This window comes from Amblyomma mixtum, chromosome 5 (genome assembly GCF_055824585.1).
Source record: "Amblyomma mixtum isolate Tamu chromosome 5, ASM5582458v1, whole genome shotgun sequence".
Taxonomy (NCBI): Eukaryota; Metazoa; Arthropoda; class Arachnida; order Ixodida; family Ixodidae; genus Amblyomma; species Amblyomma mixtum.
In genome coordinates, this window is record NC_143016.1 from 68,396,722 (window position 1) to 68,405,264 (window position 8,543).

General features: G+C 48.0%; 1 pseudogene; it reads left to right on the forward strand.

Moving 5' to 3' along the window:
- Positions 1–4,440: 4,440 nt before the first annotated feature.
- LOC149342506 (uncharacterized) lies at positions 4,441–7,186 on the forward strand (annotated as a pseudogene).
- The last annotated feature ends 1,357 nt before the right edge of the window (positions 7,187–8,543 follow it).

An 8,543-nucleotide genomic window follows, 5' to 3' on the forward strand; every position in this document is an offset into this window, starting at 1 on the left:
CTTGCGCGATATATGCCGCAGAAGACGACATCGAGATCGGAGCGTCCATCTGCGTGAGAGTCGTGGTCACGTTTGTTGTGGTGCTTGTTGTGTTCGTCGTGGTCGTCACGGGAATCCTGTGGGGGGACCGAAAACAGCGCTTCGCTGCCCAGGAAGGTGCAACCATTCACGTGAAGATCAACAGGCCGCCCCCTACCAATACTGATCCTACTTCGGAGAGCACGAACACTACAACGAGTACTACAACAACCACCGCCACTAATGCTACAACCACCACTACAACCACGACTACTGCAACCACTACCATATCCACTACTGCTACTACTACTACAACCACGGCCACCACGAGCACCACAACGAGTAAACCGACAACGAAAAAAGTGGTAAGTATCAAGTTTGTAGCCGTATGGCTGCGCTTGGGTGGATGCCAATGAGTAATTACTCCCTTATTACAAATTTACTCCACCTTGGGGGATTCCCCTAAAACATTTGACAAAAACACTGTTCCCACTGCGAGTTATAGATCAATTCGCTCTCGCCCTACCATAAGCTTGCCGTCCCGGCTAGCTCATTTGGTAGAGCGGCTGCTCCGGTGAAGCGGTGGTCCCGGGTTCGAACCCCGGACCAGGACGAATTTTTCTTTAACTACGAAGTTTCTGAGGAAGCTGCACATCTTTCCTTTGTAGCCGTATGGCTGCGCTTGGGTGGATGCCAATGAGTAATTACTCCCTTATTATGAAGTATCAACGAACGGTCAGTACAATAATTATCGTGGGCGTTTCGTGATTTAAGATTGTGACACTGTTGTTTATTATTCAGCGTGGCGGGCAGTTAGGAGGACTTAGTTTGGGCTTAAGTTTTAGAGCGCAGCTCTTTGGCGTCCGTTCCTGGGTTTCGCGTCGGCGTCGGCGTCGGCGTCGGCCTCGTAACCAGCTCCGCCCCCAATGTAACGCTTTTCAATTGGTCGAATGCTCGTGACGTCACAGTGCGCGAATTTCAAATGGGGCCAATTGTACTTTGGCTAGTAACCATGCAACCAATCAAAGGGATCGTATAGTGATGCTGCAACTAAGTTGGACTGAGTTTAGTTAATTGCTTAATTAATCAATTAGCCTAATTAATATAGAGGAGAATGAAGAGGTCAGAAGAAAAGAAAAGAAAGAAAGACGCGCGCCGCAGCGACAACAGCGTCCGCGGAAGGAGACGCTGCTGAAAAAAACAGATAAGTACGAAGCCGCGTTCCCTCCACCACCACGCACTTCCCCACTCAGTAAGACGTTGCTCGTTTCATATACGTTGTGTCGAACATCCTAGACAGTTCCAACAATTGACAGGTTAATGACAGAACACGATGGATAGAAATACAAGAATATAAATATGAAATAGCCTAATTAACCTTTCTAGTTAGACCGCATAAATCAATAAAACCGAGAACGAAATTGGTCGAGTTGGGGAATCGAACCACGGTCTCCGGAGTGCGATACGAGCACGCTAGCCACTCCGTAATTCCAGCTGAATGGTTTGGAATGAACAAAGGCGCGTCTAGCTAATACGGCGTCTTCGTTCACTCCCATCTTCCCCCTTTCCCTTACGGCGAGGTGCAGGTGTCCACCCAGATATGCGAGAGAGATACATTTCCTTTCCTCAAAAAATAAATTTACCGTCCAGCAAGGCGTACAGCCGAATTGGCGATGGCGTTCTGTGGACTCCCTGGCAGCGTTGCAAGACGCTGTCGCGTTCCACTCTTACAGGCGAAGCTTAACATGTTAACCACACATCAGTAACACACGCAGACAGCCAATGGACGCGTCATTCGCTGGCAGCACTTGATTCATCATTCACAACCACATTCTTAACGTACGCTCCCTTGCCGCACATGCCAAGGACGTACACCACGATCACATTCTGCGCCATTCCTCTGTACTTTGCTTTGCTGAAACCTGGATGGATCCCGAAGAGCCTCTCGAAATCATAGATTTCCTATACTGCTGTGGTGCTCGCAGAGACCACAACAGAGCGGCGGGAGTTGCTATCTACTTGCGCACAGGTCTCTCTGCAATACCAGTCGAAATGTTTGGCACGTCACATGAAGTTGCCGAACTGTGCGCCGCAAAGTTGCCCAACGGCTTGCTGGTAGTAGCTGCCTACTTCGCCCCTACCGCACTCACGAAAGACGTCGTGCACTTCCTGCAACTCGCATTAACCGGCCATCGATCCACACCGATGTTAGTAGTGGGGGACTTTAATGTTGACATAAAGACAAACAGCAATTTCCTAACACTTATGCGGGAGAACATCCCGTTCCTCTCGCTCGTAACGCGTCCCACGGCTGTGACAACCTCGCGAGGCACTTGTATAGATCTCGTCTTTGAGAATCAAGCATTGGTGTACCAAGTCGAACATATATCAGTCTATTTCTCCGACCACAAAGCTTCCTTCATGACTGTCAGGAACTGTTAGTGGAGTCTTTGTTAAAGGAATACGTGTGAAAAATAAAAAAAAAAATCTGTGATAGCGCATACATGTGTTGCTCGATTTCTTTGCCTCAATCTATCGAAAAGGTGAAACAGCTTATTTGCTGCGCTCAAATTTCGCATTAGGAAGTAACGTAATCGTCGGTAATTTTTTTAATTACGTTTTACTTACGTAACGGACCTTGATACACAACTCTGTGCTCAATGAAGCTTTTTATTTATTTATTTATTCATTCAGTGTACCCTCCGGGCCAGAGGCATTGTAGAGGAAATTGATTACGTCAGCTAAAAAAAATAACATGCAGTGCAGCAAAGTAATTAGTAACACAGAAATGAAATACGGCTTTCTTTTAAGCCACCGCTGGTAAGTGTTTTCTCCAGGGTAACCGGCATGTTCGGCTTAGTGATGTGGTAGTTAGTACCAGAGAACTTTCTATTGCACCTGCTGCCGAATGCGGATGTCGCGTATGTGGATATGGGCAGAGGGCTGTGTTGACAGTGTGACTTGTCGGGCCACGCGATCTATGGCAGACCACCGGGATGGCACCCCTTCCCGGTCCTGCTCGTTAAGGCTCTGACTGAACAGCTGATCGGCGTGGCATATTTTGATCACGGCTTCATATAATGGCAACGCCGAAGCTGCCTACCGTAGAGACGATGATGCAGCAGCTTTCGCTATATATATATATATATATATATATATATATATAAAAGAAACTCACAGGATGGTTACACTGTCTAACGCGAGATTGAGCTACAGGTATTGATGTATTACTCTCTCTCCCAATTCCTCGCTAACCGCTCTCCGAGCTCTACCTGTGGCAACTAACTTCCGTTTGCGCAATCTTTCGCTGTAGCCATACCCTTCCACGGTAACCACCCTTGGCAACCATCCTCTGGCTGCGCATTCCTCACTCTCGCCTTACCCTCCTCCTTCCCCTGTAATCACCCCCCGGATGGCTCTGGTGGCAAGCATACCCCGGTTACGCATTCCTCCACTGTCATCATGCCCTCCTCCTTACACAGTAACCACCCTCGTGGTGGTTCTCATGCCAATCCCCTATCTGTTACGTCGACTACTACTACGACTACTACCGCGGAACGGGCGCTTAACAGCTGTCGCTGTAAAAAACACACAACTGCTTTTCAGCTGAATGGAAACCTCAGAGATAGCGCATTAAAAATGCGTTCTCTCGCCATATTGAGAAGAGGCGAACGAACGTGCCTAGCCGGGTACACGTATCCATTAGTGATGGAATAGTTCGGCGGTGGAGGCCTTGTGGAGGGACGGAGGTAGGAGTGTTGGTGCTGGGTGTCGCTTCTGGAGGGCAAAGTTTGGTGGATGGGTGGTAGATGGCGCCTCTGGAAGGTGAAGGTGGGGTGGGGCTGTGGATCGAAGGTGGCAGTGAGTGGATGGCGCTTCTGAAGGGTGGGATCTGGCGCCAGTAGGCTTCACGACCGCCAGATTCCTGGAGGAAGATGGAGGGTTGGGGTGGGGGAGGTATAGTAGTATTGCATACGCAGTAAACAGTTAAAGAATTGTCCTGATATGCTCAGGGTCTCTCATTCTTCGGCCACGACATTGAATTCCTTGCTTATTAGAAAACGGTGTACCGATTTCGTGAAGTATAACCGCACTACTGATACCGATACGTTCTATTATTCGAAGCACATCACACGAACCGGGAGTCTCGGTTTTCAGTAGAGGCTTGTGCAGTTCATTCCCTGACATTCACACGTCAGTGCCGTCGCTACAGTTTATTATCTCTGCACAGACTGCAGCTGCAGTGAATGCGCGCAACTTCCATCGCAGTGTCTCGATTCCCCCATCAACTTCAAGTACTGCGGAGAGGGAAACGAGGGGTACTACTACGACGGCGCCACAAAGAAGTGCCTCTCGACAAGGGACCAGCCGTACTTCAATTGCATCGGTGGTCGGAACCGATTCCCCCACCACCCTCACTGCATGGATGCGTGCGTACGGCGAAGCCCGCGTGAGGATATTTGCTACGAAGACCCGGAACTGGTTCCCTGCCATAAGAACCTCATCAAGCAGACATGGTGGTTTTACGACGGCGTAAGGTAAAACGGCTTGGAAGGTACCCTTTCTTTTTTACGTAATGCGATGCTTTTCTCATGAGTGTGCGGTCCCCCCTTGCTCCTTGAAAGATTCGTTAAAATTGCTTTTCACGTTAGTTTTGTGGGCGTGGATTCATCAGCACGCTTCTGGATTGCACCTCCATTTGTTGCTTATGTTTAGTACCAATAATAGCCCCCATAATTAACATCACCTTGTGCCTAGTGTTGCTGAAATCATGCCACTGATTTCAGGAAAGGTGCACGAGACCGCTTTCGGCATATTCGAATTTGATCTTTAATCTAGATTCTCAGAGGCCTGAGAAGGCCACTTAACCATGTGGCTGGCGGTCTTTGACCTTAATTCCCTTTTCACCAGCATCATAATTGTCATTGCTTGTCACCATGCATACGGCTTGGCGAATGTGATGCTCTTGAGATATGAGGAGAATTAGAGAAGTCATTAAGGTGAAACTGGTTGGCAATTACAGGGGATGTTAGTACAGAGCATCTACGACTAAAAACAAAGTTCGCAGAGCATGTTGTACTCTCAATTCATTTTAAAGAAGAGGAGAAAGGAAACGTGCTGTTTCCACACACTGAACCGAATAATGGTGACGCGCGCTTAGAAAAAAAAAACAACAACAAAATTACCCGCTGTAGTTCGCTGGCGAAGAAACTTCATGATCCCGAAACGGAGGAACACCGCAGCAACCTGACTTGCTTTTTCATGCGTTGCAGTTGCAAGGAGTGGAGCTTTGACTCCGGCTTGTGTCCCCGCATGACCGCCGAGAACGCGCACTACAAATGGGAGTCTGACTGCGCGAGCCTGTGCAGGGGGCCGATTTATGCCGCCCAATTTCACTGCTATGCACCTGAATCCGGCGACGCCTGCCCCGTGGAAGCCATAAAAGAAGCCTACTTTGCGTTTCCTAATTCGAACGGCAGCATGGATTGCCACTGGATGGACATCACCACGATCAAGAAGCGCCGGTGCATCGAAGAAAACCGCAGGTTAGTTCGCGAGACGACCGCACAGAGCGCCATGTGTGTCCATGATTATCTTGCCTGTGTTTTACCAAGCACGCTGATTATAGACACCTTCAGTTTGACGTGCGATGTGACTCAGCCAGTAACTAATGCATGGCTCAGGACCTCACGTACCTAATGGCGCCTTGGGGCCGAACGCACACTACAAATAATGACGCAAGTGCGGTAATGGCACTTAACGTGTTGCACCGAAAAAGTGGCGATGTGCTGCTCGCTTGCTTCCGTACCTGCTTCGGACAAAATACATCGTCGCCGCTACATTATCCGACGCAGTACGTCTCTCTGAATTGCAGCATTTTATTTTAATTCGAATCTTCTAAGCCACCCGCGCTAAGGCGCGAATGACTGCTAGATCTAATTTTTTATTGCGAAAGCAATACTACTCCCAAGAACGGCCTTTCGCGTAGCGGCGGCCCCTTGGCACGTTTGACCTTTAGAATGACCCCTGACTTCATACCATGCCTAGTGACGTCACTCTGTGACGTCATACCAGGAGCGAGAGACGGGCTACCAGCTCGGCTCGTCGGGTAACGGCGGCCGCTTGCCACGGCGCGCCGCGCTCTTCCCGCTGGAGACGCTGCATATGCAGTATAAAACACCTGCTTTCGCAACCTACCAGGCTTAACTAAAGCTAAGCCCCTGCCATTTTTTTTTGATAACTTGGCGATTTTCAGGCTGTGACGCTAAAGCGTATGCGATGCGCTTGTCATCATAGAGGTTATACTCGGAGATAGAGTTTTCCAGCTTTGTGCCAGCTTTTATATATTACTCTATATTCACGATTATTTGCAATAATTGCCGAAAAAGAAAATGTCTCCAGCCTAGCACTGAAGCGCTTTCAGATATTGTGATTATTAAATGGCACGACTAATTTGCGCAGCCATTTGAAGGACACTACGGTACTGCAAACGAAAAGCGCCGGGGTTGCACTTTTTTACAGTGTACGCGATGCTGTGAGCGCTATGTGCTCAAGCTTACTGCCTGCGTGCTGCTGTAAAAGTTTATTAAAAGCAAAGCGCTCGGCTGCACTGCGCACTCTTAATTGCCATGCTTTTCGTGTTTTGTGCGCTGCTGTTGCGGATGAAGCACTGAATGTGCCGCGCTTCTTAAAGCAAACATTTCTCGTCTGCACTGAGGGTAAACTCTGCTCATCCGCTGCTTTCTATCACCAGGGAGAAATTTTTCTTGTAGTTTATTCATCCTTGGTTGATTTTCTTCGTTTGGTAATTTTGTGATTTATTGATCGTTTTTACTGACTTACACTCATACCACAGAAATCTTGACGGTTATACAATCAAGTTGGCACGTATTTATGCTCAGTGGCTCTGCACATCGAGAAAATTTTTATGTTCGACTACAATAGCTGAATCAAACAGCCTGCAAAATTAGTGTCATAAATTGTTGATGTGTGTGCCGTTTATCAAAGTCCCTGTTACTATTGAAAGGTGACGAATCGCAGGTTCGACACTATCGACGACTGCATCATCACCTGCGTCCAAACTCCGACTCAAGCGTTCCAGGCTCTGTCGCCCGACATCCACCCAATCCGGATGGAGTGACCAAAGTCAACATACGGAGAACAATGACACGTATATGTGTCTTGCGTCCCTTAGAACTCTTCATGCGCTTGTAAGGTGCTTACGAATGTATTTAGGGCTAAGCACTGTTTGGAACAGGTGTGAAACAGTGCCGGCTTTAAATTTTGGACTGTTGTAGCTGATCAATTCCACTTTTGATTTTCGCTCGATGAACTTATCTCCTTGCAGTAATATGTGAATGAAAAGCCTATTCCTGCAAAGTAAGAAGAGCAATACTGCGGTTGTATATACTCGAGGACTACAAGCATTGTGTCAAGGATTGCATTAAACTGCGGAAGCGCACACGAGTCAAGGTGTGAAAGTTGTTAATTGCCACGTTTACGGGGCTGATTCAAACTGCTTTGAGCATCAAACAAGGCTACTTAATGCCAAGGCGCTTGACATTTGCATACAAAAATCGTTCATGGAATAGCGAAACTCAGTGCCGAAATTCACTGTGTGCAAGAGGACGGAATGAACTTAACGTCTCGTGTTCCACTGTCACCGCAATTGTGTAGAACCAGAAGTAACAGCAGGCAGCCTTGAAATCGAAGCTAAGTATGCCCCCCCCCCCCCCCCCAAAAAAAAAAAAAAAACGATTAAGGTGCTCAGCTGTTTATTTTTGTCCAGCGATAGTGTGTCACGGCTTTGGCATGCTGTGAAGCATGCCTGTTACTACCATATGAAAAGGTGAGTATCTTAGTGGATGAAGTGATGTTATAATCTCAGTGATTGTAGATCTTCCTGTCCTTGTGCAATCTGGGATGCTGACGCAGTGGAATTACTTCATGTCGTTGCTTTTGCAACAGCGGGAAGCTGTAGGAGCGAAACCTTGCAGTGCTTACGGCATTATCATAGCTGTAACGCACAAACTATTCTGGTCATCTGTCACCGACGCTGATCAAGAAATGTATCAGATAACTGTGGACTACCCTTGAGACTGCTGGCCATTGAAAACTAACCATCTGCGGTAATAACATTCATATGGGCCCAGCTCATAGTGCAAGATATGCCTAGATATGTCTACAGGGGAGGGCGATCACGCGAAACGCACTGGAGGCTAGCGGCCAGATAAATCACCACTCACCCACTTTTAAACCGGGCCCGTGATCGCGGCATCTTTCACTGCGCTGGTATAAACAAAACCGAACTACCTCGTTGCCATAAAAGCCAGATACGATATCGCGCAGTGCTTGTTTCTTGGCCTTTGACCATCCGGCCATACGCTAACCTCGCTACCAGCGCACCCACGCAATACGTATTCCGTAAGCATTTGTTTTTTTAACGCTGGCACTAAACCGAGCACACAATGACGGACGCAAAAGTCGGCGGCGAGGGAACAAGCAAATGATCGAGTGGAGAAACG